Source organism: Nannobrachium achirus (genome assembly GCF_963921795.1).
Source record: "Nannobrachium achirus genome assembly, chromosome: 20".
Taxonomy (NCBI): Eukaryota; Metazoa; Chordata; class Actinopteri; order Myctophiformes; family Myctophidae; genus Nannobrachium; species Nannobrachium achirus.
This window is the reverse complement of record NC_137827.1, coordinates 36,240,118-36,265,117: the sequence shown is the minus strand read 5'-3', so window position 1 is coordinate 36,265,117 and position 25,000 is coordinate 36,240,118. Positions and strand designations below refer to the sequence as shown.

Genomic DNA, 25,000 nt, shown 5'->3' with positions numbered 1-25,000 from the left:
AAGGACATCTGGATGAAAATCCTTTGATTGTTTGTTATGCACCGTTTCCCTTCAGGTTACAGTATACTGTATTTATGCAATTATATACGACTTATTATACAGTATGTACACTCTGGCAATGTAAAACACATTTGATCATGACAATAAGAGCATTTTGAATTGAGAGAGAGGACAGAGAGAGAGAGAGAGAGAGAGAGAGAGAGAGAGAGAGAGAGAGAGAGAGAGAGAGAGAGAGAGAGAGAGATCCCTCATGCCAGTGAGGAGAGGTTCAGTACAGCATTGTAAAGCAAATATGTGCCCACGCACGCAGAACCTGCAGGAATACAGTAGATGCAGTGATACACAGAGATGCAGGTAGATGGATGAGATGGATGGCAAATGAGACAGACAGGCTGACAGTGAGACAGGAAGACAGATGAGACAGTCAGACAGACAGGCTCACAGAGACAGATGAGACAGACAGGCAGGCTTGCAAGGAGACAGCAGTCATAAATAGAGACAGACTGGGACGAGTCAGAGTTTGGTTTAAACTGTGTGAATGCTGGTCCAACCATCCATGACCTCTCTCCGTGCTGTCTCTTTAAATCTGTGTCCATCATGTTTTCTATCTCACTTGCCAGAAGTTGTCAATTTCTGTCCATTTCCCCCCTCCCTCTCTCTCTGGTCTCTCTTAAAGAGATATTTCACTTTCAATAAGAATGTTGGTCATTTTATCGTCTAGCTTTTGGGAGCACCCCATACGCCAGTTTTTCAGTTGCTTGATTCAGTATTTAGATATTTTTTATATTAATTTTATCAGACACGCCCCCTTCCTATACAAACCAACTTCAGACTCCATTTTAACCATGATAGTTTCATCATAAACACCTGTCCTTGGTTTTGGTGATATTGTCTTCCTAGTGAGGAGGCCGTGTTTTTTTTTTTTTTTTAAACAATGTTTATTTTGTTTGTTTTTTTTTGTTTTTTAAAGACATACAAAACAACATATACAATACAACAAAAGACCACACTCAAATCAGACAAAACAAAAAATATATACTAGGAGGCCGTGTTTTAACAATTACTTTTTAAATGTATTTTTAACTCAATGGCTGCCTGCACCATCGCGCATGAATGATGGACATGCCCGACCACTTTAAAAGATAAGAAAAACATAAAAGAGCGTGGCAGGGAACTACCAAAGTCGAAGTTTAATGAAAACAGTCAATGAGTTCATAATTTATTTAAAAAAAAAAAAAAAAGTATGAATCACCAGAACCAAGGTTGGGTGTTTTTGATTAATCTATCATGGTTAAAATGGGGTTTTAAGTTACAATGGGTTTGTATAGGAAGGGGGCGTGTCTGATTAATTGAATATCAAATATCTAAATACTGAATCAAGCAACTTTGGGGTGCTCCCAAAAGCCTAATTAGGCGATAAAATATTTTTTTTTTAAAGAAAGTGAAATACCCCTTTAATCTCTTCCTGTCTTTGACACTCTCTATAGTCACTCTCTCCCATCCCTCTCTGTTTGCCTTTCACTCTCACTTGTTGTGTATATCTCTCTCCACCTCTGTCCCCTGCACCTCCCTTTATCCTCTCTGTCAGTAATTATAGAAAGAGAGGAAGGAAGGCTGATGGGTCTGAGGGGACAGTGGGCCGACCGGGGGGGGGGGGGGGGGGGGGGGGGGTCAGAGGTCATGGCTCATCGGGTCTCCGTCTCCTTCCTCTATAGATCACTGGAGGACTCCCCTGAAGCTGCTGGACAGATGTGGTGTGTGTGTGTGTGTGTGTGTGTGTGTGTGTGTGTGTGTGTGTGTGTGTGTGTGTGTGTGTGTGTGTGTGTGTGCGTGTGTGTGTGTGTGCGTGTGCGTGTGTGTGTGTGCTCATGTGCTTAAGAGCAAGGGAGAGAAATCTGTTTGTATTTAGAAGTGAAGAAAGCGTGTGAGAGTAGTGCGTGTGTTATTGAAGACACAATAGCGTGAGAATGTGTGTGTGTGTGTGCGTGTGTGTGTGTGTGTGTGTGTGTGTGTGTGTGTGACGCGTGTGTGTGTGTGTGTGTGTGTGTGTGTGTGTGTGTGTGTGTGTGGTATGTAAGTGAAAACGCACATGTTGCTTGCTCATGTGTTCTCACGTATGTGTGAGTAATATAGTATATACTGTATTAATCTGTGTGTGTTTTTGGGTTGTGCATGCGTGTGTGTGTGTGTGTGTGTGTGTGTGTGTGTGTGTGTGTGTTGGCTCATTGCTCTGCCACTAACCAGTACTGAGCACTAGCAGCATACTGCAGTGACAGTCTTCCCCTCATCATGGCTCTATCCCTCTCTCCATCTCATTTCCCTCCTAAACACCTACAGTTTAGACATGTCTCCGTCTATCTTTCAATTGAAAGACTTGGGACCTCTGGTCCTGATGAAACAGGATGGGAGACTCCAAGTACACACACACACACACACACACACACACACACACACACACACACACACACACACACACACACACACACACACACACACACACACACACACACACACACACACACACACACACACACACACACACACACACACACACACACACACAGAACCACCAACTCAGCACAATCACTCCATTACACTTATCTACTGCACCCGCTGCTGCTGGTTCAGCACATTGGCGTGCATGAGGACGTGCATGCACATGTGTCCAAACATGAGTGCAAATGCAGATGTAAGAGAGTGCACAAAGACGTGGGCCAGACACACCGACACAGACACACACATGCACAGTGCACGAGCATCTGCACATGAGCACACGTGCACATTCTCACGCCATCCGGCTTCAGCATGCGCACAGATGTTGCGCTGAAGCTGGCCAAACGGTGCACGTTAGAAAAGAATAGCCGCCATTGTGGCGAAAGCCATGAAATGTACTCTCTCTTGGCCTTGATGCTGGACCTAATGGATATTCAGTGTGCGTGCGTGTGCGTTACAAAGAGTGGCAATAGTTATTTTCCTCAGCCGACTTTGTGCAACAAAGAGAAGGCTCGTTGGTGAGAATGCAGCAGAGCAGCTAACACTAGGAGGTTACCATGACAACCACAAAAGCCTGAAGACCAACAAACAGCTTGGCTTGTTCTGAAAACGTTAAATGCACATCTGAGCTGACTGAATACACATCCACACATCTCTAGATGAGATGTACAGTATCCACTGTACAGTCAATATACTGTAGATATATGCAGATAGGCCTACGTGTATTTATAAATTAAAGGGTGTTTTTTCCAAATACAATTTCTAGATTTGTCTTTTTAAAACCTCTACTTTTTCAAATGTATATTCCTGTTGAGTTTTTAACGTTTTTATTACTGGTGGTGATCTCAAGCCACTGGCAGCGAGGCTTGCATGTTTTTGCCCAGTAGATGGCTCAACGCTGCCTTTCCCATACGTGTATCAAAACACCGTCCTGGTCTCAGTTAAGACCCGCCCGCGGAAGCTTGTGATTGGCTGAACTGGAGGTAGGGAGCGCTCCGTTGTGTTCACCTGGACCGCATGGAGGTGCCAAAAGTCGGGGGGGATGAAGATTTACTATTATGTCCATAACGCCACATAACTCGGTAACGGCGCTGAGTCGTCTCATGCGACCATCGCAACGCTCGACACGGCGACTCGCTCGCTCTGCGGTGTCTCACGTGGCCCCTGGTCGCCTGAGACGCCGCGCCTCCGTCATCTCCACCGAAAAAAGCGCCCCGCCCTTGGTCCATTGTGGGAACTGGGACGGTGTTTTGATTCACGCCTTTCCCATTCGGGCAAATGTCAAATGTCAATTTTGCACAATGCTTTAGTGTTTGACTTGGGGTCAGGAGTGGTCCACATGTTATATTTGTGGCGTTTGAGCCATAAGCTTGAAAACAAACAATCCTATTTTATTGAATATATACTGGGATAACGTTAGTATGGGGTCTGACTCAGTCAGGAACACTTTGACCATTGCGTAACTTCCCTAAATACAATAATTGTGCAGCCCTTTTCTTTTACTGTAATAGAAATGTTGCCCAGATTGAAAGCTGGCATCCAGGCAGTTATCACCACGGACACTAGAGTGCACATGTGGACAGTTTTGACAGATTTCTTTTGTGTATGTTTGACTATGTGAAAAACTTCCAGACTTTTTCCAACTTTCCCACTTCTTGAAAACAGTCATTCATAATCCATAGACCTGTGCAAACACATCAAATTCATCACACACACAACATAAGCGTTGACTCGTGTTTTAGACAACAGCTGTTCCAAGGTCAATATCCAATAGCCCTGCCTCAGCGAATTTATCCCCTTGTTTCCTGTACAAAACTCAGTCCTTTGTCCTGACAAGTACAGTAGAGCACAGTATTTCACCACGCGTGTCACAGGCAGATAGAGAAGTGTGACCTTTGATCAGCTGATCTCACAGCACACAAATTGGATGCAAATGCATGAGGCAGATTCTATTCAAACAAAACGCAGGCTTCAAAAAGAGCCATGCTGTTCAAAATGCTCCGTATCTCTGCTTCGCTGGCCCAAAGCCAAGGTCTCCTCTGTACAAAGGACACTTTGTAAGAGGACCCCTGTCTCCTATATATCTCTCTGAACTGAAGCTAGCTATACATCGTCACTGTCAGGCAGAAACCTTGTATCTCCAAGTTTCAAATGTGTACGTTCTTTCGCCAAGTAAAGCCCTGCTTCATCGTACAAGGCCGTCGCACAAAAGTAGTGAAAACAGAAGATCTACAAGCACACAACGCCTCGCTGTGCGAGGCGTTGTGTGCTTGTAGATCGGCTGTTTTCACTAGTTTAACTCATTTTTAAAATGATAAATACAAAACAAACGGTTTTGGACATACAAGGTTTCCACTTTCCACCCGACAACGACGACATGCATTCTTAAATGTTCCCAGCAGACGCACTGCTCGTGCAGAGTTTGAACTGCCCTAATACATGATGACAAAAGACCCAACACGGGTTTGACATCGTAGCAGAAGTACAGTTTAGTACTTGTGGCTAGATTCGTTTGTACAGGTATTCTGTTTCTTCAAAAAACAGATATTCTGCGTCTTTAGGAGTTCATATCCTGCTCTTGAGACCCAGGCCTATTTCACATGTGTGCCACATGGATTGCATTGTTAAAACACATTTGTCCTTCACAACATGTCTTGTTGTGGGTCAATTTTGGGACAGCTCATGTTTGACATAATAAATGATACATCATGTTCAACAAATCCTTGCTGAGCTGCAAAGTTTGACGTCATTTACACACCATTCTGGATTCCCATAGACTTTTTTCATATTACATCATATAAGAACTGTGTTCCAAACATAAACAAATTATCTCAGCGGTTTGACTCATATGGATATGAAGAATCAACTGAAAACACTAATGATACTGTCGCCGAATTAGTTGCATTTTCACCAGAAACAGGCTGTATCAAATATTAGTGACTGACTATCATAAACCATACAGAGCCACCTCCCCGACAATATCGCGGAGACCATTCGTTTATTTTTGGACCACAATGCTTATATGAGACGATTTTAAGATGACTCAATGTTATTCTTCATTCTCCAGAGAAATTACTTCCGCGAACCGGGGGATGAGCGAGCGACGTCTTTGTCAATCTCACTGGCCTTACCATTAGTTTGGGTATGTTAGTGCTGTACTGTATGCAATAAGTGCATAATTACAATTTATACACACTTATGTAGTGAATATGACAAACGACATTTTTAACAGTGCATGCTACATTATGTATACTAGCCCTTACCCGTTCAAAGATATGAGCTCCGAAATTATGTGCAGTGTGTGGGTTATGGGATGTGCACACAGTATATGAGGGATGGAAAGTAACTTTAACTGGTGCTTGCATGATAATATGTAGGAGCATCAATGTAAGAAATACCCGTTTCGTTTAATGGCTACAGAGATACTGTGTTCCCCCCCAGCCCGCCCGCCCCCACACACACACACACACACACACACACACACACACACACACACACACACACACACACACACACACACACACACACACACACACACACACACACACACACACACACACACACACACACACACACACACACACACACAGCTGGTTAAACTTGTTGCCTCATGCTAGATGCCTCATGCTAGATGCAGAATAGATATGCCTCATGCTAGATGCAGAATAGATAACTTCACAGTTATGTTAGGTGTGTTCATATGCTAATGGTGATGCGATTTCAGATCAATTGCTCCAGCCACTGAGGAGAAACGTTGTTTCAGACAGACAGACACTCACTCACTCAGACATTTCGAAAATTATATGTTTGATGACAGGAAGGGCATCGCTTCTCTACTGTACTGTATTTGCATATTGCACCCTCCCTAAAAAGATATTGATAACATAAACAGTAAAAAAGTGAACTGAATGTTGCTTTCTGTCAATTCTACTTTTACAATCTCAAGCGTTTGTCTGGTATTTGTCAGCTTGTCAGTATAGTATGAGTAAAGAAAGACTCCTGGCACCAAGGCTCTGTTTTCTTTTTTGCATGGCGTGTAAGGCACGTGCACACACTGACACTCACACTCACACTCAGAGAGAACAAAGACACTTGACTTGTGATGGTAGAATGAGGGATCTGCGTGACCGAAATACAAAGTGAAAAGGGAATTTCTGGTAGGATCAACCGGATGAAAGAAGTCAAAGAACACAGAACTACAATTCAATTAAGTCATGATAACCGAGTGCTTGATGGCAGACAGCAGCTGACCACGAGAAGTGGAAGCACTCTGTGAAGGCCTTATGTGCCACAAAGTGGATAGGTAACAGATAACATGTTGGCATGTTAACCCCAGAACCCAAAACACATACTGATGGGAACTAAATTACCGCAATTCACAAAAATGACATAACAACATAACGTGTTCTCACTTAGGTATATATTGCTCTACACTCTTAGTTACGGTCAAATCTAAAAGGAAACTAATGGGAACAAACAGACTACCTAACTACAATTCACAAAAATCATAGAGCATTTGAGTCCTGACTCAGGTATGAACTGTCTTTGACATTCATTACGCCCAGATTTAAACATACAGTGCTGGGAACTGCGCCACTACAATTCATAGAAATCATAACACTTAAGTCATGAGTCAGCTATAGCTCATTCCCTGTGCCCGGCAGTCATACCCTCCAATCCAAACACTGTGGGGGCTCTGAGCTGGTGGTCTTTTGTGCTGGAATAGCATTTGACTGCTGACTGACAGTCACCTGACCTGACTCCTGCCCAGAGAATGCTGAGCTGGTCAGGGCGGGGCTTATTTGGATGAGGGGGAGGGTCTATACAACACCATGAAAAAAAAAGGTACATTATTTCATTGTTTCACTATGTACTTGAGTACCGTAGAATGACAGTAATGTTGAACTGAACGCACATCTAACAGGTCAGGATAAACCGCATCCAAGTTGGTAAAAAACATAGCAACACGTTGTATCACTCACTATCAACCTATCTTGTGTTGGCAGGAAGCACAAATATGTGCTGTCCCAAACTAGACACTTGTGTATTGTAAATGACATACATTTTCTAACAGTGTGAGCAGGGCAGGGCCTGCTGGAGCCTTGGGGCCAGGCCACAAGAGGCTTTTGTTACACTGGGCTTATTGTTATTTGCACATGAGATCTATCCAGACCCACAGATACACAAACACTTAAAATGAATCCTCCTGTTCATCAGTTCCACATGTGAGTTAGAATGAGAGGTTTCCGTTTTCAGTTCAGTGAAGAAAATAGTATGAAATGGGAGTTTGTTTCAAGGGAGAAACAAACTCCCAGTGTTGTTCAGTCCCTTGAAACCATGATCACAAGGTACAGTACATTAGACATAGATCAATTTTATAAGGACAAATCACATACAAAATTACAGTATCTCACTGAAAATGTAGGGTCTATTTTTTTCCCCCTCATAACGAGACAGATATGACTTTTTAAAATACCTTACGGGTGGTCTGGCTTGTTCAGCTTGTTGACTACTGACTCAGCATACTGTACACATTACTGACAATTTTGCAATACATACTAAAGCTTTGGTAAGGTAAATACATGTGACAATGATATACTGAGTACTGACACCGGTATGGTCCTTGTACATTTATTGCAAGTGTCACGCAGTTCAATTGTTTCAGCCTCTTGACCTAGTTTGACCGCTTTCTAAACATGACTTTAACACAATTCCTTTACATCCAGACTGGCGGGATGGCACAGTGCTGCATTGTTTTCACATGCACATGTTTTCACTCACAGACACACAGACACAGACACAGACACAGACACACACACACACACACACACACACACACACACACACACACACACACACACACACACACACACACACACACACACACACACACACACACACACACACACACACACACACACACACACACACACGCGCATATATCTCTCATAGTAGTATGAGCCATCATCTTTGCTGGCTGTTGACTGGCTGAGCAGGGTGATAGTCATAATGTGGCAGCTGCATCTAAGACAGAAGTAACGAGAAGCGGGATTGGACAGCTCCCAGTTTTAATAAACCTTTAATAAGCACTGGAATAAAACGTATGCCTGTGGCCTGCATTTGGTTTAAAAAAATAAAATAAAAAAGACAGAGAACGACCAGGGCGAATAAGAAAATAAATATATAATTGAAGTGGTAGAAAAAGAGCTAGTGAGCTAAACAGAGACAGAGACCCAGATGGAGAGAGACTGATAGTGTGTGTGAGATGAGTGTGTGAGAGACCGTATTAGAGACAATGAGAGCCGAGAAAGCTATGAGTTGTTAACATCACCACACAGCCATCTGAAACACCCTCACATCCCAAGTCACCGCACAGACCACTACAACCATCTCCTGCTGGTAGATTTCTTTCTTTTTTTTAATCAACTGCACATTTTCTCTAGCACTGACTTTTCTATACTTCCATAATCTTCCATACCAAACAATCTAGATATAGATTTGTAAGAATTCATATTGTTCTGTCACTTCAACAGGTAAGCGAGATTAAACGCTATTGCTAGTACAGTAAGTCAGCAGCAGCTCATACTATATGTAGGCTATCTATTGCAGTTACAGCTGCTGCAAAGGTGCCAGACGGCTTTCCCTGCCCCTCTGCCCCTCCACTCTACCAGCTGGACTCTTTAGCACCCATTTGCAACTGCCAACACTCCACAGCCGACACCACTTGATTGCCCCGGTCTTCCTGCCTGGTTGGTTGAACAGACCTCTCTCTCCACTACACAGACAGCGCTACCACTAATGGCTACGTTATGGCCCTCAGCTAGCTAGGGATGGGAGGATAATGGTTATTATATTAATCGTTTATCGTTATTAAAAAACACTCACAATAATCGTATTGTGGAGATTTAAATTTATCGTGAAATGATCCTCCGTCATGCATTGGGATCAATTCATCTTTTATTTGCCGAGCTGCATATGCCGTACCTTCCCGGCACTCCGTACCGTCAGCAGGTTAACATTTCACCTGCGTCACCGCCATCGTGCTGCGGCACAAGCCGGGGACATTTGAAGAAGCAGCTGTACCTCAAAAAGACTGTATAAGTGTTTGGTAGAGAGTGAAAAAGGACTGTATCAAGTACGTCATTTCCAGGTCCATTACTTATACAGTCTTTTTTCCACTCTCTACCAAATCTCTTTGCCAAAAACATTGCCGATCTACAAGCTCACAACGCGTCATCCCTACTCGAGTCGCCATTACACAGACAGTGCTACCACTAATGGCTACGTTATGGCCCTCAGCTAGAAAACCAAGCTGACTTGCAAGAACTAATGGAGACTAAAAAGCAATCCCATCGCTTCATGTCACCTCAAGTCTTCGGTAAAAGGTGAGTCGGAATATACAGCACAAAGCCTGCAGCTGATGGTCGGCTGATTCAAATCAAAATCACGATTATTCCAAACCTTTATGTTGATTAATGAACGATTATATCATAAACTGGCCTCAGTTCTCTGACAACTTAAGGGCTGTACTGCATGAATATTAAAGGTGCAACAGTTAATCAAACTAACCAGTTTAATCAAATATAATATAAGGAAATTTAAAATGTCGGTTTCAATACATTTTTGGTTAATTGCCCAGCCCTAAGGTGAAGTATAAGCTGCTGCTACCATCTGTGTAATATTACACAGACACGTCCTGTGAAGCTGATAAAACAACCAAATAGCTATAATCCTCATCTGTTTCAAGGTGATTTAATCACATGAACAACAACAGCAACATTGCAGGCAGTGATATTCTTGGATTCTGAGCTTACCTCAACAGTGTGAAAGAGATGGTTGGGTTGCTAGGGGTGTGGTTGTCAAGGGGAGGGGTCTGTCATATAAGATGTGCAAAACCAAATTGTAAGGTGATCTGCGAAGAGCTGCTATCTGTTGTTGTCAGTTTGTCATTACAGCATGTGCTCATGTTGAAGTCAAACTGGACGTTTGCAGATTCAGGTGGATAAATACAGTTTGTCATTGATTCTTTTATGGCAGAGGTTGATCAGTGAGGTGTTTTGAAAGTGAAAACAGAAGCTTGGGATGACATGAGTCAATACAAAAAGAGAGGAAGCACCAAGGTCTTCTCACATTGCAAATGTTTGTCAACAGATGTTTTTGTGTCAAAGTTTAATTGTCCAGATCATATCACATAACAACAGAGGCAGAACACAATATGCCCTGCAGCCAGGGACTGAACTATATTCCAACTCACCACCGCAGAAAGTGAACCAGACAATCAATAGTAGCTACTGATTGGAATTCAGATGTTCAATACATGTCCTACTTTAGAATGGATGGAAGAGGTGAACTGCTGAACACAGACATATAACAGTGTCCCCTCCTGAGTGAGGACTGGCTTAGGCTACTTCCTTCCTCGAACTTGTGTGCCAAACGTAATCATTCTGGGAAACGGGAGCAATCGTAACATCAAGGCTATTATCTGGGATCAGTGGCCACAAGGCCTGCATTCCTTTCTAGCAGTTGTAAGAACTGAAACTTATTCTGTTGTTATACAATTACTACTCCAAAGATCATATCAGCAAAATGCCAAATACAATCATCTACCATTGCACCACAATGAAACAGAGGAAATCAAGGTGACATAATATACTGTAGCTTGACTAGATTCATGGTCTGTGGCAGAAAACATCTGATATCTAACTTCCATATTGTGTGATGTATTTCAGAGTGTAACAGGATAGGTAAGCAGGGCATATATAACATTGGGATGAATTTGATTTGAATGTTGAAGTTGGTGATCATGGAGAATTGGCTTAAGCCTACGTGAGCACACATCGTACTGTTTTACTAGAAGAAAACGTGATTTGAATACAAAGAAACTGAGGTTTTGAATTAATTGCGACTGTAGGTCGCAGTTAACTATGAAAACTGTCATATCATGTCAGTAACGCATGCTGGAAAACAATGTCTATAGCTGACCTATGACATCACATTGTTGTGACATCACATTGTGACATCACATTCCGTCCTTGTCCCTTTTATGGCCATATATGGAGATCCCTGATATTAAGCCCATAGCTTGGAATGCCGACATATTGTTGTGACTGCCAGGTCGCAAGTTACTATGAAAAGCTCCACCAGCTGTCCGTCATGTCACATCACACTTTTGGCCCTACTCTTATCTCCGGCACCGTTGCCCCTATCCATGCCAAACTTTGCACACCCACTTCTTGGCTGGCAAACCACAACCTCCAGCCCTGATTTCTCACATGGCCATCTTGTAGCGCCACCATGAGGCAGATTTTTGCAAAACACATTTTTGGACACTGCTCCTACAAATTTTGCCCAGAAATCGAGCAAAGCAGTACACAGTATATCTAAAGTCATGTCATCAACATGGATCTGTCCCATTTCCCTCCTGATTGGCTATGATTGCCTTCTAAAGTTGTGTATGAGACCTGACTGTCACTTATCTCCCGATTAGGGAGTCTTACTGGTGTGAGTCTCATGTGGTCTATAACATAAGACATCTATGTCAGTCATATCCATATTCGGGAAACATTTGTCCACATTTTGTCCAACTTAAACAACCAACCGCAAATCACACCTGTGCGAATTCCAATGACCAACGAACGAATGGTCAGTTTATGATACTCACATGGCCACAGCTGTGATAATAACAGCGGTATGGACCTTTAAGAACAACTTAAATACTTCAAGAGTGAAGGTAAATTTACGATCAGTAAATCAGAGATGATAGTGATACATACAGTACAAACATACAACCATTTTCCATTTGTGAAACAGAGTTCTCCTGATAATGGTCAGGAATATGAAAGTTTATTTGAACACTTCTTAATCAGTACTGCAAGATCACATCTGTCACACATGCTGTAGATAAAAGTGATGTTCACTTCCTGATAATGGTGCAATATTTCAACACTGTCCCTATAATCTGAACTAGAAACAAACAACTTCTCTTTCAATCCTTCACCACCCACCCACTCAGACAAAAGTGCAAAAGGAAGAGAGATACGGCAGAGAGAGCGAGAGTGTGACAGACAGAAGAGAGAACGAGATAAGATGATGATGCCATTGTCAACAAGAAAGACAGGAACAAGGAACACAAACAGGGGAGGAGGATGAGAAAGGAGATGCGAATTTCATCACGAGAAGGGAGTGGAACTTGATTTATACCACCATCAACATCACCACCACCACCACCTAAAGAAACAGGTGAAAACACGGGCATCTTTTGGAATCAGAACTTATGTAGACGCTCACCCCCCTGACGCAAGCAGAGTTTTTTATGTTCATTAGATCTAAGACCCAAAAAAATGTTAATTTAAAAGAAAGGGTGTTTTGGTCCCTGAGCTGATTTGGATGCTGTAGGTGTAAGCCTAGTCGTACAGGCCACAGACCTAAGACTTGAAACTGTGTATTAAAACCCTGACCTGTGATGCTTCTCATCCACTCACTCATTTACCTGCCTTAACCCACACACAGTACTGGATAAGATGTATTGTTCTCCACAGGGAAATCCAGATGTCATAGCAGCAACTGCTTAGTATTTAGACTTAAATCACTTTAGAAAGATTCTCTTAAGACATCTCACCTCCTAATAACAACATAACAACAAATACTGTATCATTGTGGTGATAAATAACATGGTAATTTGTAGAGGAGGAAATAACCGTGACCGTGAGAACGTAATTTTGGAAAGGTCTGATAACTGCGCACTTACAGCAGTGGTTCTGAAAGTCAGCCCCCGGGGCTCTTTGAGGGCATTCCAGGGGTCCTCAGCAAAGTAATATAGCATCTTGAAAACATTTGGAACATTTGAAATATTTTTTAAACATTTTAACTACACACTTGTATGGGGGTCTCTCTGGCACAACATTTCAGATCGGATTCCACAGCCAAATACATCATAATTATGATAATTTCGGGGGCCTTGACATGAAACTTACAGCTTACAGCTACAGCTTGGCCAGTGAAGATGATATATTATTGATTCCAGGTTGACAACGTGACAAAGGATGGCCTCCTCATGTACATACCCCCTCTCTTTTTACTCAGGTCTGTGTGTGCTGCTCCTCCACCCCTTGTCCCCTTTCTCCTTCATCCCCTACTTCAGTCCCTCCCTCCCTCCCTCCTGTGCTCCACCCACAGACAGGGGCGCCTGAATGGAAAGGTGTGCCCAAACCCTGTGTTACTGTGGTATCTGTTTACTCAAAGCTCCTTTCGCTTCCATGGGACGCACGGCAGCTGCTCCTGAACTCCTATCTTATGATGCGTTTCCACTGCATGTTATGGCTCCAGTCCATTATGGATGCAACAGTTGACCGAACAAATCGATTTAATAAAATAAATTACATTTTGATACAGTATATATTTTGCAATCTTTTTAAATACAATAGTAAGAGTAGCCATGCCTCTGTTACAGTTCGAACGTCTGAGCTGAGGCGATAAAAAAAAGCTGACGTGAAAAACACTGCCAACTACTGATTGGTCAGAGAATCCTCACAGCATGATTAGGTGATGTACTAAATTTGAATGAACGATTAATACATTTTGAGCGATGCATCACCTATTTCTAGCCTAAAATGTCATCCAAAGCTTGTTTTTGTTAGGCTTTGTTAAATAAAGATTGTTTCCCGACAGCGTTAGTTGTAACTTTAGCACCGCTTTATGTTTAGGACTAGAGGATCGCTATACTGACCAGCCACAGTACAATTCAGTAATAAAGTGAGTAGAATTGCCGGTACCATGCAGTGGAAAAGCAACTTTAGTATAAATCACTATCCTACCTATTAGTTTCCCAAGTTAGTAAATCATCAAAACATTAAATTTAATTTAGAATGCCTGTTGTAAATTAGTAAGTCATTAGTCGACTCGACAATGCTGACAAAAGTAATTCTCTAAATATTTGTGTATAATAGAAAACAGCATCCTACAGAAATTGGTCTTATATACTGTAATAGTGCTTCCCTAGCAGCCTCCTACTCCTGTGTTTCAGGCAACCCTGCACTCATATCCCATACTCTCACATCTTCTTGAACTTTCACAAGCATACAGTAAAGGTATGAACCACACTGGCTTCAAAGAAAACTGCACAGCAAGCACATATAGGCAGTAGAACGCATGCCTGGCTTGATTAATAGCATTAGTCAAGGAAAAGATGGGACCACATCTTTCCCATAGTGCTGCCGGAAAATTCCTCGAAAACATGCAGACAGATTGCCTATAAACCCGCTGTTCTGCCTAAGGGTCATCCGCTATTGGACACATGTGACCATACCTCCGCAGTGGTTCCAGGCATATTCTACTACCTACTGACATTCTGCCTTCTGAGGCTTTCTGCTTTGCTAGTCTGCTCTATGTGCTCTACAGGAAGTGCACCCTGACCCCAAATCCCATGGTGGATGTGGAATTCACACTCTGTCTGGTTAGGGTCTGAACTCCAGCCACCGTGCTACAAGATTGCACTTGATCTGAGCAAGATGTAGGGTTATTTATTAGTGTATGGACATTGGACAAACTATCAAACATTTCAGAGCGACAGAGTAGGATAAAGATTACTTACACAAGAACATTTGTTGTTTGTTACATAAAGCTTTTTAAATATTTAATCACCTATTTAACCAAATACTTGGAAGCGGCTTTAGATACAGTATACGTGCCTATATTTGGAACACGAACCTGAGCAAATAAACGATGCAAGTATTTGCATTGAGGCCTGAGCAATGAGCATTTGGGAGCTGTTCAGATAAGAGGTTTTATAATCACTCACATTTGACTCCTCTAAAAACACTTGATGATAATGAAATGGCGTTCACTTCCCAGGGTTTCAGGGGTAAACATATGCAGTGCGGTACCATAAATACACTAGTCTCTAGCATAAAATATATTTTCCAGACCAGCTAATAAAAGATTTGACCTCGTGGTTCAAAAAACGTTCTTCAGAGGAGAGAAAAATGGGATATGCTTATGCTTTCCCAATAATTGGCATGAAAGTATGCTATTGAACCACCAGAAGGAAAAGAAAAGGCATTGTGAAACTCGGACGGAGCCTGGCAGGTTCGGACGGAATAAATATACTGCGTCGTGTTTTGAGTTTTACCAAGAACATGTCAGGCCAGAATATCAATTACATTTCAGAAGTGGGAAAAACAACCAGAAGGCATTATGCTAATGGAAGTCATACACCTAAGCAGGGACGCTGCACATACATTATAATAACAAGCATGATGTCCTTAAAGGGTTCTTATCTTATTGAATATCTGAGTAAGGAAATTAAGACCAGCCACCAGCCAGATGCTGGAACGTTATGGTTGTAGATGTTTCTCCATTATATAATTAGAATCAGAAACCCTATTCACAGCATATCATCCCCGTGGGGCAGAAACCTTGTCCAAAACAGTTGCCTTTCAAGAAATGGAAATAATAACCTCTGTTTCTGGATCCAAAGTAGTTATTCTTTAGTCACAAGCTCTTGAAATATTTAAATATTCATATTTATAAAAAAACATATTTTGAGAGGCAAAACGTCTTCAAAATGTTTCAAAAATAGCCGTTCTTCAAGCTCACACATTGCTGCAATGTCCTTCTGCACTATTAGGTAGGTCCTGTATATCATGCATGTGCTGCATTTATGGATTACACGGATAGCCGAGGAATCGCACAGCTATGACATTGAGGAAGTACTGGTTGTTGCAATGTGAGGGTGAAATACCAAGTAAAAAATAGATAAATAGATACTGAGAACACTTGGTTAACCCATCAGTTTCAAGGGTTTTTGGAGATCAAGTCTTACATTTCATTTTGGACAACACCAGCCAGTCTGTCATCTTGGGCAACAAAAAAGTCAGTTCTCCGTCCAGATTAATGTTGTGGAAGACTGAACAATACACTGTATCCTCAGGGGCGAGTCACTGTGCTTCTCAGCTAGGTTCTCAAATGAAGGGTTACAATACACCTCTCAAGGTCTGTGACTAATAGACCTTCTAGGGACCCTGAACAAGATTATATAACACAGTCATTAGACACAGGTCAGTGCCTTCTGAGTGACCAAATATCAGGCAAGATCTTCAGGGTGCAAAAGTAGAGGGTTTTCCAGCTGACTGAAAGCTTCTCATTAGCAAATAGATAATGAGATGCTTTGGTTAATTACTAAACATTGCTCCAATTAAACCTTAACCGTGTTTACATGGGATTGCCTTTCAGTGATTACGAATGGGGGGCAGAGAGAGAAGAGAGAGGGATACAATAGTGAAAGAAAGACAGAAAGAAGAAACTGGGAGATTGCAAGGAAATTATGGTCCAAAGAGCTATGGCTGAGTATGCTCAGCCATAGCTGAGGATTCACAGTAGAATCCTCAAAAGATAATTTATTGTGTAATATGACTGGGAAGTTTGCCTACTTTACCTGCCTCTTAACTCCTTTATTAGGTAGCCCAGCGTTATTACCTCCACCATCAACCCTATTCTGTTTGTTTGTTTGCTTGTAAATAGTAACATAAATGGTAAATGGTGCATTTTATATAGCACTTTCATCCAAAATGCTTGACATTCACCCATTCAAAAAACACACATTCATATGATACACTGAAGGCAGAGGAAACCATGCAAGGCTCAGTGTCTTGCTCACACTTCGACAGTGACAGAGGGGAGCCTGGGATCGAACTGGGAACCTTCCTTCTGTCTGTCTGTCTGCAAGTGCAAGCAGACACCCCTTTTGGGTTGTAACAGTCTATAGTCAAGGTCACAATCAATGTCACAGTCAAAATCAAGAACAGATGGAAGGATGTTTATGAAATTAGATTGGCATGATCCGTAGGTTGCCTGCAAGAGATTATTAACTTTTGGGTCAAAAAGGTCAAAGGATTGCACAATCAAGGATGAGGCCAAATATATCTATCAATTTATTACAGCCGACAGATAAACAGCCTACAGAGCACTTGTTCCAAGTTTCATGAAAAATCCGGCCCTGCGTTCTCTGCTATGTGGACAATAAATGTGCATAGTGGGGCATAGGCAAACACAGCCTTCTTCAGCAGTTTGTGCTCAGGTCATGTTGACTTGAGCTGGGTGGCACGGTGTAAACCCCTTGTGTGACAGGCTGTATAGATAAGGCTCCAAGGGCCTTTCAGGCAAGGCGTCAAAGCGTGACCCCATGTATCAGAACAAACGAGGCAGGGCCATGACAGCGTGACCAGGGCAGGATGATTGGGAAAGGGGAAGATCCTATTGGGATCATTTATGGCTGCACTGTATTAACTATGACTTGTGAATTGTATTCAGAGTCAGACAGACATCTTGTTCTGCTCGGATGTCTCCAGAGTCCAGACTGAGTATTTCAAGGGTTTAATTCCCCCCAAAATAAGCCTCTTATATAACCGTATCTTGTATATTGACAAATGGCCCTGCTGTCCTTCCAACACATGTCAAGGCAAAAGTATTAATAACAGGGTTAGGGTTAGAGTAAATATAACAATAAGTAAAATATATAATCCTGATTACTTTATAAATGGGGAATATGACCATTTGGAATAAAACACAACCGTTACACCATTGGTCCTTTCTTTTTCATTTTTTTAAGTGACAGTATTTTTAAATGTACAGTGTAGTAAATGAAGCCCACCGTTGACAAAACAGGTTTATAGAATTGTAATAATACGGAATAGTTGTATAGAATGTTAGATTTTGCTTCACAAATTAGATTTGAATAGAAATTAGATTACATTTTCAGAATTAAGTTTTCATCTGTCCTCATGCTCAGCAGCAACTGTGCTGCTGAGTGATGAGTTGTAAAGATGGATAATGAAACATCTCCTGCTGAGAAGCCATCAGTTACTAATTAACTGACAGCATCAATCTCAGATTAATCGTTGGAGACACAAGTCTGGTGGGGTGTTCTTAACTTGAAAAGTATGTAAGCCTTTTCAGCACATTCATACCATCAGCCTAATGCATATCGTCGTTGTCGGGTGGAAACCTTGTATGTCCAAAACTCTTCGTTTTGCATTTATCAATTAAAAAATGATTTAAACTAGTGAAAACAGCCGATCTACAAGCACACAACGCCTGTGTGCTTGTAGATCTGCTGTTTTCACTACTTTTCTGCGACGGCCTTGTATGATGAAACTTGGAGATACGAGGTTTCCACCCGACAACGACGATATGCATATAGTTGCCCAGTACAACCACGATCTGCTTCTGTTGGTCACAGCAAGAATTCAATCTATGGACCTCCGACACAAAAAGACCAGAGGACTTGAACATCCGTTCATTGGCACGGCCAGCCAATAAGCCAGCATCATCGTCTCACATGACAATAAATGCATGTGAGACAAGTCTAATCATATTAGGGGTGTCTACTGTCTAGTCAACAGGACCAACAGTATCAACTAGTGTAAATCGGCAGGGTTCAAGACAGGCCCCCGAAGTCAGATGGCTGAGTGGAAAAAAATTTAATCACATGATACTGCAACACAGCCTATTGGATGGAAAAATGGGACAGTAACACGTTATTCTGTGTGCACTCATGTTTTATGGAGTGAAAAGAATCAACATTTCAGCACATAGCGCCTTTGCAGGGGCTTGAGAGCAGAGCTGGCTGCCAGAGAGTTGGGCAGGTCAGAGGGAGGGGGATTCACTCTTTTGACATTCCTGCCTTTGTCACCAATGGCCTTTGACTCTGTTCTTCTTTTGTCTGAAAGATGGCTGCCAATGCAGACAGCACAGCACTGCTGTCAGGCCAAAAACTATGCAGCTGCAAAAAAATGTATATTTTTTAAAGTATAATTATTTTGTTATGCATGTTTTATGAATGTTTTGCGGGGAAGCAAATTATTCTTTGGAAATAATTATACAGTACAGTCAGTGCTGACTTGATTTATTGTCCCATCACAGGCTTCCACTTATTTACACCTGTAAACCTGAGACAAAGTTTAAGTTTATCTTAAATGGCTCAAGGTTGACAAATAACTCAGAAGTAGACCATCATGTGATCCCTTCAGTTTGACTAACAGGAAAGAAAAACACAGAATGTGCTATTTTTCATCAGCAAGGTCAACCGTGTTGTCGGATGCTGCATCAGGATGTCGGTTTGGACAGTAGCTGCTAGCGACAGCCACACCCGGAGAAGAACTGATTAGTCAAGAGGACAACAACTGCCTAGCCTAGCCCTACTTGCCTGCAGGGTGGATTAAATGAGTGCTGCATCCAGATTTGTCTAGAGAGAAAGTCTGGACTGGTGGTCTTTTTATTGTGGGCTCGCCTGGAAGGCGAGCACACGTATGTTATCTTCATTATTTATTTGTTTATTTATTTATAGCTATATGTGTATCTCCTCAAAACTTTGGCGCGATTCGTCTCCTACACGCTTACACCTTTCAACACCATTCAAATTTGTATGTGTTCAGCTTACTGAGGACACGTGTGCTTGTATTTTTCGTTTTGAAATGTTTTGTAGAATAATTAAAAAACAATAAAAATGTTTAACTTTAAGCACCCAATGGATTTCCAATGGGTTTAGTGAGTGGGGACAGAGTGGAGAGAAGGATAATAGACCCATGTTTATGTTAAGGCGCTGTGGCTGCAGTGTTCACACTTCAGATATGCTATTTATATCATTGCGTTCACACAGGTCTGCTCTCTGATTTGATCCAAATATCTAAGCTGTGTGATGTATATATTCTGAGTTAAAACTACAAATATCTCTAAATGTCCCTCTCCACTCTACTGATTGAAACAGCTGTGATTAAAGGCCTGTCTGTCATTGGCTGTTCTGTGGTGCTGCAAAGTAACCAAGTACATTTACTCAAGTATATACAAGTACTTGTACCTACACTACAGTACAATTTTGAGGTACTTTTACTCTACTTTCCATTTTTGTTACATATACTCTACTATAAATACAGCATTTGATAGCTTCAGTTACTTTATATTATTAATAAAAAAACATAGATGGACCACTTAATACTGCTATGAAGTTGATCTACAATGTGCACGCACACACACACACACACACACACACACACACACACACACACACACACACACACACACACACACACACACACACACACACACACACACACACACACACACACACACACACACACACACACACACACACACACACACCTGTTACTGTGTTACTGTGGAGATGTTTGCTTGTATTTGTCTTTGAGACATGTTTTGTAGTGTTTTAGAAATTTTAGTTAAAAAGAATAAGGTTTTAGGATCCCGGGCAATGGGATTTACAGTATATATCCTAGAACCCGCAGGGACACTCAGCCGTATTAGTGGTTGTTGTTGGTTGTCAGGGAGATATCACAACCAATGCATTTTCAAATCAGATCCACAAACACAATAAAAGTCATGCTCCACTCCTCAGTCTGGAGTGGCCACATAGAAGAACGCCTTGGTTATAGACATAGTGGAGGACAGATGTGATCTGGCATTGTTAACCTACAGTATATGCACTCAATATACACCTCTAGAACACATAGAATATGTACAGTACAGTAAGGTTCAGTAGAGTACAGTAAAAGTACAGTAAGGTTCAGTAGAGTACAGTAAAGTACAGTAAGGTACAGAAAGGTACAGTACAGTAAGGTATAGTAGAGTACAGTACAGTAAAGTACAAAACAATAGAGTAAGGTACAGTAGAGTACAGTAAAGTACAGTAAGGTACAGTAGAGTACAGTAAAGTACAGTAGAGTACAGTATAGTAAGGTACAGTAGAGTACAGTACAGTAAGGTACAGTACGGTACAGTAGAGTACAGTATAGTATAGTACAGTAAGGTACAGTACAGTACAGTAAAGTACAGTAGAGTACAGTAAAGTACAGTAAGGTACAGTAGAGTACAGTAAAGTACAGTAGAGTACAGTAAAGTACAGTATAGTAAGGTACAGTAGAGTACAGTACAGTACAGTAAGGTACAGTACGGTACAGTACAGTACGATACAGTAGAGTACAGTATAGTATAGTATAGTACAGTAAGGTACAGTACAGTACAGTAAGGTACAGTAGAAGAGTACAGTACAGTACAGTACAGTACAGTACAGTACAGTACAGTACAGTATAGTAAGGTACAGTACAATACTGTAAGGTACTGTACCAGTACCTTACAGTACCTTAAAGTATCCTATTTGTTGGGTTGGAAGCGAGCCCACACTGTTTCGAAGGAACAGTATTTCTAGTTTATTTTATTTCCCCAATAAAAGTCTATGAAAAATATGGTACAGTGGTAGCACTCCAAGAGTAAAAAAAAAGAATCGAACACAGCTGTGCCAAAAGAGATCAGCTTTGTGTGGTCATTAATAAAAACATGATATAAACTAAAGTCAACAGTTGCTTTTGTGCTGCCTTGCCTAAAGGTCTTCGTGGAGTCTTGTTTTTGTTTGCTTGAGTTTAGCCGTACAACTCTTGGCACAGCACCAGTAATGCGAATAATAGGCGTCCTTTTTGCTTTCCATTATTTTCCTTCTGTCTGTGGCACAAGTGATAAAAAGCTACAAAATGAAGTGGAGGGCATTTTTTTAACAAAGAATTGCTTTATCAACCCAGGCTGCTTTGCTCTGAGACTTACTGGGACAAACCAAAAGTGTATGGCAAAGAAAAAAAGAAAGAAAACGCATCGAATCACGGAATCAATTAGCCATAACTGTGTCCTGGCCAGCACGGCTTGAGCAAGGGAATGTGGCTGCTTGTGTTGTGTGTATATATATTGTGTTAGTATGTGGATGAGGAAGGGGTGAAGTCGGGGGAGTGTGAGTCTAAGGTATGTAGGTGGGGAGGGGGGGGGGCAATTAAAGGTGCAGCTCATGCCCTTATAAGGACAAGCTTGGACAAATGATCCAAGGCAGTAAACACCTGCATGCAGCGTCACACATGAATACAGGAAGGAGCCTGGAGCTCAGGGCCCTGCATGAGAGCACGGCCATACGATGGATATTATGATATGGACAGTAGCACATAGTTATGTTTGTGTGCCTGAGCACTGGTGTATGGGAATTTAGAAAGTAGTGAGAAAAAGAGGAGAGAGGCCTATGTATGTGCAGAGACAGAGGATAGAGTAGGAGTAGATGTGTAACTAATGTATGCAGTTGTTTGTGAAAAACTGGGGTCATGTTATAGTGGCGTTAAATGGTTAACATTGCCCAAGAATAGTCTTTTAGTAGAAATAAAATGCAACTGATTTGTATTTGTATTTTCAGCTTTTTTCAAACAATGCTTCTCCACAGTGGTTCTGAGAGTAATATACCAGAGGCAGCAGGGTTTGAAGACATTAAGATTGCAAGATAAGAGGGAATGAGTGCCTTCATGGGGTCAGGTTAAGACTTGCATTTGGCACAAAATATTTTCAGGACTCCCTCAATAGCATTATGCAGGTGTGACCAACCGACTGAAATAGTAAGAAAAGTAAAAATGTATAGAGAATTCAGAATTGGAAGATTGATAAAATGGGAGAGCAGCTTATTTCAGAGCTTATTTCAAAGTCACATTTCAGGTTTTGATCATGAAATTCAGGAAAATGTTCTTAGAATATTGACCTCTTACAAGTTGCAACTCCTGCTAGTACCAGCTAACCACTAGTGTACCACGAAATGACAACCAGTTTGGAAAAATGAGCTTCTAGGCTATTATCATTCATAAGCTGACAGGCATCCTCAAAGAACAAGATGGGGAAAAGTTCAAATGTGGCTGGGTTGTACATGCTAGAGGTAGTAGTATGTTTTACTGATTTTAGAATGTCAAAATATGAAACAGATTCAATGAACATCAAAGGGCCTCTGTGTAATTAGTCTTGCATAGCCAGACGATAAGAGATCTCCGATCATCTGGCTACGCGAGACTATACTGTGTAATCTGCCCATCAGTAGAAAACCTGGGTAATGAAGCCTGGAAAGGAATGTGGGTGATTGTGCATGTGTCTACGTGTGTGTGTGTGTGTGTGTGTGTGTGTGTGTGTGTGTGTGTGTGTGTGTGTGTGTGTGTGTGTGTGTGTGTGTGTGTGTGTGTCAATCAACTATGCTCACCCTTGGGCCTAAGGCACGAGCACATTGCCTGCCTGTCCTGCCAGGAGTTACTATCATCCCTTTCAGCCTGCCACCCTATAATTGTCTTTTTTTGTCTAGTCAGAGCACAACACACCCACTTGAGAGCACTGCTCTCTTTGGATATGAGCGAATACAGCACCACTTGTGTCTCCAGGGTGTTCAGGCAAAGATGGTTCATACGCATGTATCAGCGGTAAAGATCAATGGGGAATTTATGCGCTCATATACCCCCTCTGTTCCACTCATGTGAATTAATAGCAACTTCTGCTGTTTCTGATCCACGCTGGAGGGGATGTGTGAACTCTCGATGTTTTGCCTGTAAAAACTATTAGACTAAGTGTTACTATTTTCCTAAAGTCAGTAATCCTCCTCTTTGTCAACATGATGTTTAAGAGCTCGCCTTAAGCATATTTACACAAGTACTTCTCGTACTCAAAAAGCATAAGAGAAGCAGCTTCTTCAGAGTGTACTACTACTGGGGTCGCCTGGTCCATTGAAGTGTGACTCCATCTGCTCCATCTACACACTACGCCTCAGTCAGCCCAGACTTTGGCATACCTTACCGACCGGTAGCAGCCTGGCGATGACATAATTCAGGAAACTAGAACCCGGAGCTTTCAAAGTACAGCTACAAAAAAGAAAACTGGGGGAAAGTTTTTCCAACAGCAGTGAGAGGGGCCGATTATTACCATTTTTGGGCACGCTCGCTCCCATGCAAGCCCAGCCCAAACCACAGTGCTTACTCAGATTCCATGGAGTTTTCTTCCCCCTTCTTTTTTTTCCAAGGCGTACTAAAGTGTGTGAGCATCAAGCGCGGGTTAAAAGAGGAATGTGACACCCATTCTCCAAATCAGCCATTCATTCTCTCTCATGCAATAATAATAATAATTTAAACAAATATATATATGGAACTGACACAATGAGACACCATAAGGTCATGTAAACAATATGATATCTCCCTGTCCCTCCTGCACAGTAAAATCCCCAGTATTAGCTCAGTCAGTGTACAAATGTGAAGGCTTTCATTTGTACACTAGCTCATATGACTGTTTGTCAGTCATTCAGCATCTATAGCCTATGTGTGGCTGCCCAACCAGTGCCCAGTCGTGCGTCGGGCATGAATAGGGCTAATTAGCAGCACGAGAATCGACAAGTGGAAATACCGATCATCAGTCTCAGAGAGGTCTTGTGTGACACCCAGTAGGTGATCCTATAATCCACGTCGCAGCGTTAAACAGATGACAGGAGGGGGCATAATGGGACCAGCAGCAGACAGACCGTACGCAGTCAAGCGCGTGGCTGACATCTGTTGCGCTAGGATGGTGGGCGTATTGTCCCACTGACTGTCCCATTTCAATAGTTTTTTGTCCCCCCCCCCCCCCCTCCCTCCAAATATTATGGGTGGAACCACCACCATAGCATATAATTGCC

General features: G+C 41.9%; 1 protein-coding gene across 2 annotated transcripts in view; it reads right to left on the bottom strand.

Annotated features, from left to right (window-relative positions):
* The window catches only part of actn1 (actinin, alpha 1), a 77,505-nt gene that overhangs the window by 51,590 nt on the left and 915 nt on the right, over window positions 1–25,000 (bottom strand). The window lies entirely within an intron of this gene.